General features: G+C 38.3%; 1 non-coding gene across 1 annotated transcript; it reads right to left on the bottom strand.

Annotated features, from left to right (window-relative positions):
- Positions 1-5,942: 5,942 nt before the first annotated feature.
- On the bottom strand, positions 5,943-6,046 carry LOC130971783 (small nucleolar RNA R71). The gene has a single exon (XR_009082993.1). It is a non-coding gene; the product is annotated as a small nucleolar RNA R71 (small nucleolar RNA).
- Between the last annotated feature and the right edge of the window lie 711 nt (positions 6,047-6,757).

Genomic DNA, 6,757 nt, shown 5'->3' with positions numbered 1-6,757 from the left:
TCTGTAGCTAAAGTTATTGCTGTTTGAGTGCGAAGAGGTCAGGCTGGACAGCTTTAGCAATTTCTCCAACTTATTGTATTCCTTCCACTTTTGCATGCTTCCTTCTCATCCTCCAAGCCATTCCTGCCTTGTAATCTCTGAAAACACTTAACACACATATCAAGGCATCTAATGGTAATAAGAGAGGATTAATAATAAGCAAATATAAGTCCAAAGAAGCATATTTTCAATCAAAGCACATAATTAGGAAGGGAAATGTAAAACATGCAAATAGTATGAATAAGTGGGTAAAGAGTTGATAAAATCCACTCAATTGAGCACAAGATAAACCATAAAATAGTGGTTTATCAAAGTCCCTCATCAAGAAATCCCTTAGATGCCTCAAGGGATGTATTTTCCTCCATACAACTATTGGGAGCAACTCAACACCTCTTTGGGAGATTTGAGTTCCAATATGGAGAAACTAAGGATAGAGCACCAAGTGCACTCAATTATTCTCCATGAAATTAGAGAGGATCAAATAGCCATGAGGGAAGAGCAACAAAGTCAAGGAAGAGATATAGAGGAGCTTAAGTGTTCCATTGGATCTTCAAGAGGAAGAACTAGCCGTCATCACTAAGGTGGACCCGTTCTTTGATTTCCTTGTTCCTATCTTTCTGTTTTTCAATTTTTATGCTTTATGTTTGTCTATGTTTGTGTCTTTATTACATAATCATTAGTGTCTAGTGTCTATGCCTTGAAGCTATGAATGTCCCATAAATCCTTCACCTTTCTTAAATGAAAAATATTCCTAATTACAAAAGAACAAGAAGTACATGGATTTCGACTTTTATCTTGAAATTAGTCTAATTATTTTGATGTGGTGGCAATACTTTTTGTTTTCTGAATGAATGCTTGAACAATGCATATTTTTGATAGTGAAGTTTATGAATGTTAAAATTGTTGGCTCTTGAAAGAATAATGAACAAAAAGAAATGTTGTTGATAATCTGAAAAATCATGAAATTGATTCTTGAAGCAAGAAAAAGCAGTGAAAAAGAAAAAAAGTGTTGAAAAAAAGAGAAAAAAAGAGAAGAAAGAAAAAGCAAGCAGAAAAAGCCAATAGCCCCTTAAACTAAAAGGCAAGGGTAAAGAGGATCTAAGGCTTTGAGCATTAATGGATAGGAGGGCCCAAAGGAATAAAATCATGGCCTAAGCGGCAAAATCAAACTGTCCCTAACCATGTGCTTGTGTCATGAAGGTCCAAGTGAAAAGCTTGAGACTAAGTGGTTAAAGTCGTGATCCAAAGCAAAAGAGTGTGCTTAAGAACTCTGGACACCTCTAATTGGGGACTTTAGCAAAGATGAGTCACAATCTGAAAAGATTCACCCAGTTATGTGTCTGTGGCATTTATGTATCCGGTGGTAATACTGGAAAATAAAGTGCTTAGGGTCACGGCCAAGACTCATACAATAGCCGTGTTCAAGAATCAATATACTGAACTAGGAGAATCAATAACACTATCTAAATTCTGAGTTCCTATAGATGCCAATTATTCTGAATTTCAAGGGATAAAATGAGATGCCAAAACTGTTTAGAAGCAAAAAGCTACTAGCCCCGCTCATCTAATTGGGACTAAGTTTCATTGATATTGTGATATTCATTGTATATTCTCTTCTTTTTATCCTATTTTGTTTTTAGTTGCTTGGGGACAAGCAACAATTTAAGTTTGGTGTTGTGATGAGCGGATAATTTATATACATTTTGGCATTGTTTTTAGGTAGTTTTTAGCAAGATTTAGTTAGTTTTTAGTATATAATTATTAGTTTTTATGAAAAAATCACATTTCTGAACTTTACTATGAGTTTGTGTGTTTTCCTGTGATTTCAGGTATTTTCTGGCTGAAATTGTGGGACTTGAGCAAAAATCTGATTCAGAGGCTGAAAAAGAACTGAAAATGCTGTTGGATTCTGACCTCCCAGCACTCGAAGTGGATATACTGGAGCTACAGAAGCCCAATTAGCACACTCTCAATTGCGTTGGAAAGTAGACGTCTTGGGCTTTCCAGCAATGTATAATAGTCTATATTTTGCCCGAGATTTGATGGCCCAAATTGGCATCAAAATGCCGGTCAGAGACCCTTTTCTGGCGTTAAATGCCAGAACTAGCATAAAAGCTAGAGTTAAACACCCAAACTGGCACCAGAGTTGGTGTTTAACTCCAAAAAAAGCCTATGCACATGACAGCTTCAATGCTCAGCCCAAGCACACACCAAGTGGGCCCCAAAAGTGGATTTCTGCATCATTTACTTATTTTTGTAAACCCTAGGTTACTAGTTCACTATAAATAGGACCTTTTACTATTGTATTTTTATCTTTTTAATCATCTTTGATCTTGGAATCAGGTCTTTGAACCCTTTTTCGATTGTTCCATGTTATTTGGGAGGCATGGCTATTCGGCCATCTCTAGACCTTGTTCTTATGTATTTTCAACGGTGGAGTTTCTACAGCTCATATATTAAGGTGTGGAGCTCTGCTGCTCCTCATGAATTAATGCAATTACTACTGTTTTCTATTCAATTCAAGCTTATTCTTGTTCTAAGATATCCTTTCACACTTCAACATGATGAATGTGATGATCAAGTGACACTCATCACCATTCTCACTTATGAACGCGTGCCTGATAACCATTACCGTTCTACCTAAAAACAAGCTTGAATGCATATCTCTTGGCCTCCTGGTTCATGATGCATGGTTTCCTCTCCTGACAACAGAGTCTTCCATTCCGTACGATCAGAGTCTTCGTGGTATAAGTGATGCCAAGGCATCTTAGGCTAGTTTCACTAGCATTTTTCTGTTAGTTTAGTTGTTTTATGCATTTTCTTGAGCTTAAAGTAACCAAGAATGGTTAAATGAACAACAAAGCAATGAACCATCCAAAACATTATGATTTTGATGCAAATTCCATGAGTTTTTAGTGATATTACTTGAATGCTATGAATGGATGAATTCTCATGAAATTTTGCAAGACTTTGATGCAATTGTTTGGATGATTTCAGGGAAGAGAGGCTAAGCAAGGAAGCAACAAAATCAATAAAGGAAGCTTGAAATTCAAATGGGACGTTTAAGCTCCAGTTTAAGCCTAACCTGGAGCTTAAACGCCAAAATCATGAGAAGAGAGGAAATGCTGTAACTGGCGTTTAACCTCCAGTTTGACCTTAAACTGGAAGTTAAACGCCAGAATGAGAAAGGGCACTAAGAAGCATTCCACGTTTAACCTCCAGTTTAACCTTAAACTGGAGGTTAAACGCCAGAATGATGATTTGAACCAAGGGAGCATTCCACGTTTAACCTCTAGTTTAACCTTAAACTAGAGGTTAAACGTGTTCGACACTTTTCTTTCTCACCAAGAAGCATTCCACGTTTAACCTCCAGTTTAACCTTAAACTGGAGGTTAAACGCCAGAAGCAAGAGAGGCACCAGGAGCATTCCACGTTTAACCTCCAGTTTGACCTCAAACTGGAGGTTAAACGTGTTCGATCCAAATTGCCTCCAGGGGTTGCTTTCTTCATTTCCAAGTTTAACCTCTAGTTTGACCTCAAACTGGAGGTTAAACGTGTTCGATCCAAATTGCCTCCAGGGGTTGCTTTCTTCATTTCCAAGTTTAACCTCCAGTTTGACCTCAAACTGGAGGTTAAACGTGTTCGACTATGTACACTCCTGGGGTGCTTTCTCCCAATTCCACGTTTAAGTTTTAGTTTGACCTTAAACTGAAACTTAAACTTCAACTTAAACACCACCATTTGAAAAGGTTTCTGGGCCAAATATATTGAAGTTTAAGTTAGCAATTGAGCACAAATACTAACTTAAACGTATTATGGTGTGAAACCCAAGTGAATATCATGGTTTATGAGATTGGGCCTGAAGAATTGATGAGTCTAGAACTTCAAATTGTTGAGTCTTGTGTCATTACTTGTTTATCACTAAGTTTGCTCAATGAATGTTACAGAATTGGATCACAGCCTCATCAGGATTATGGACCATAATCCTAAAGCAAAAGGAAATCAAGGAAAGGCCTCAAAGCCCAAGAAACACAACAGAAGCTCAATTTAGAAAGTGTATAAATAGGATAGAATTGAAGTTAGTCAGGATCTTTGGACCTTTTGACATTTTTTACACTAGAGAACTTTGGATATTGTGTAATTGAATTCTGAGCTATGAAGCACTAAACCCCTTTCATTGGGTTAGGGAGCTCTATTGTAATTCAATGAATCAATAATAGTTTTTATCTTCTTCTTCAATCTTTTCTCTTGAATTTTGTTAGAAAGCTTCTCGATCTAATTCCATTGGGTAGTTGTCTTGGGAAAGAAACTACCCATAATTGGAATCCTTCGGAACCTTGGGAAAGGAATGATGGATTCATGCTAGAGAAGCTTTCTCACAGTGAATTGGATTGGGGTTTGGATTGATATTGTGACATGTAATCCTACCAAATTGTGGTTCATGAAACTGTGTGGTATAATCAGTGATCAAGCATCATCTCTTCTTATGAACATTTAAACCAAGGGATTGGGAATTTGTTCGTTTTTAGAGAGAATTGGTGAGCCAAGGAATTGGGATCCAATCATATAAGATTGCCAAGCAAGATTCAATGAATGCATTGGTTGAGGAAGAGATGAAAATGTTTTGATTCGGAGATTTCAATATCTCCTGACCCCAATGAATTCCCCATTTCTGATCTACACTTTCTATTTACATTCTGCAATTTCAATTCATGCAATCACCCCCAATTCCCTTTACTTTCAGCAATTTACTTTCTCGCACCTTAATTCTCGCAATTTAAGTTTATGCAATTTCAATTCCTTGCAATTTACGTTTCCTGCCACATTTATTTTATGCCATTTCACATCCAAAAACTGATTCCGCTCAACTAAACAAACTTCTAATTCGAATTGCTCATTCAACCAATCCTTGTAGGATTCGACCTCACTCTATTGTGAGTTTTTACTTGACGATAACCGGTGCACTTGCCGGAAGGAATTTTGCCGCTCGTGCAATTTCCTAAATCGTAGCTATACCCAGTTTATAGCTCATCAAGTTTATGGCGCCGTTGCCGGGGATTGGTTTTCGATTGACAATTCTCAAATTGGAAGTTAACTAGATTGAGCATTTTTCTTGTTTTGTTAATTTAGTTCAAAGTACTTGTTGAATTTTTAGTTTCTGCACTCTGTTACTTGCTTTTTCTTTCTTATGCCTTTCAATTCTAGCAACTAACTCACTGACCCACTAACTATTTGAATTAATTCCTCAACTGCTCTAACCATACTCTTCCATTAACCAAGAGTATTCCACTTGTTTGTTGCTTGTGGTGTGTTCTTGTATGACAGGTAGGAGAGGAGAGACATCAACTCCTTCATACACTGAACCAGAGAGGACCCTTCATAGACTTAGAAGGGAAGCAAGAGGGAAGAGAGTATTGAGAGAAGAAGAATCTGAAGGAGAATCTGAGGACAACTTTGAGGAAGCTCTAGATCTCAACATGGATAGAGAATTTCACAACCATGAGAGGGATGATGGAAACAATGCCATTCCTGAGAGGAGGGTTCTTGGTTCATACATAAACCCAACCTCTGGGAATTGTGGTAGCAGCATTCAGAAACCACCCATTCAAGCCAACAATTTTGAACTCAAACTACAGTTAATATCACTGGTGGAGAACCATTGTTCATTTGGTGGGAGTGCTAATGAAGATCCAAACCAACATCTCACCAAATTCCTGAGAATTTGCGACACTGTGAAGTCCAATGGAGTCCAGGACGATGCCTATAAACTGCTCTTGTTTCCATTTTCACTTAGGGACAAGGCAGCTAAGTGGCTGGAATCATTCCCAAGGGACAGCCTAACAACCTGGGATGAGGTGGAGAGCAAGTTTCTGGCACGTTTCTACCCCCCACAAAAGGTCAATAGGCTTCGATCTGAGGTTCAGACTTTTAGACAACAAGATGGTGAGACGCTCTACGAGGCATGGGAGAGGTTCAAAGAATTGACAAGGAAATGTCCACCAAACATGTTCCCTGACTGGGTGCAATTACATATTTTCTATGATGGACTTTCTTATGAATCAAGGAAGGCTGTAGACCATTCATCAGGAGGTTCATTGAACAGGAAAAAGACTGTGGAAGAAGCCATTGAAGTGATTGAGACAGTGGCTGAGAATGAGTACTACTATGCTTCAGAGAGACACAACACTAAGGGAGTCATGGAGCTGAACCATGTTGATACAATTCTAGCCCAAAACAAGGTGTTTGCCAAGCAACTAGCAGAGCTCACCAGGAAATTAGACACAAAGCAAGTGGCTGCAATACATAGACAAGATCAAGAGGAAGTAAGCATTGAAGGAGGTGATTGGGAAGAGGTCAACTATGTGGGAAATCAACAAAAGCAATCATATGATCCACACTCCAATACTTATAACCCAGGATGGAAAAACCACCCAAACTTTGGGTGGGGAAACCAGCAAACCCAACCACAAAACCACAAACCTTACAACCATAACCAACATAACAATTCCACATACCAAAACTCCAACCAAAGATCATACCAAGCCACACAAAACACTTACTCCCAACCACCATATCATGGCCAAAATAATCAACCTGCCCAATCCAATCCGAACCAACAATTTCAAGATCAATTAAACAGGATAGAAGGAATACTAGCAAACATGGGTCAGGACATAAATGAGTTGAAAAGCTTTAGGGAAGATGTGAGATCGACCTT

Source organism: Arachis stenosperma, chromosome 3 (genome assembly GCF_014773155.1).
Source record: "Arachis stenosperma cultivar V10309 chromosome 3, arast.V10309.gnm1.PFL2, whole genome shotgun sequence".
Classification (NCBI taxonomy): domain Eukaryota; kingdom Viridiplantae; phylum Streptophyta; class Magnoliopsida; order Fabales; family Fabaceae; genus Arachis; species Arachis stenosperma.
This window is presented reverse-complemented; position numbering and strand designations above follow the sequence as displayed.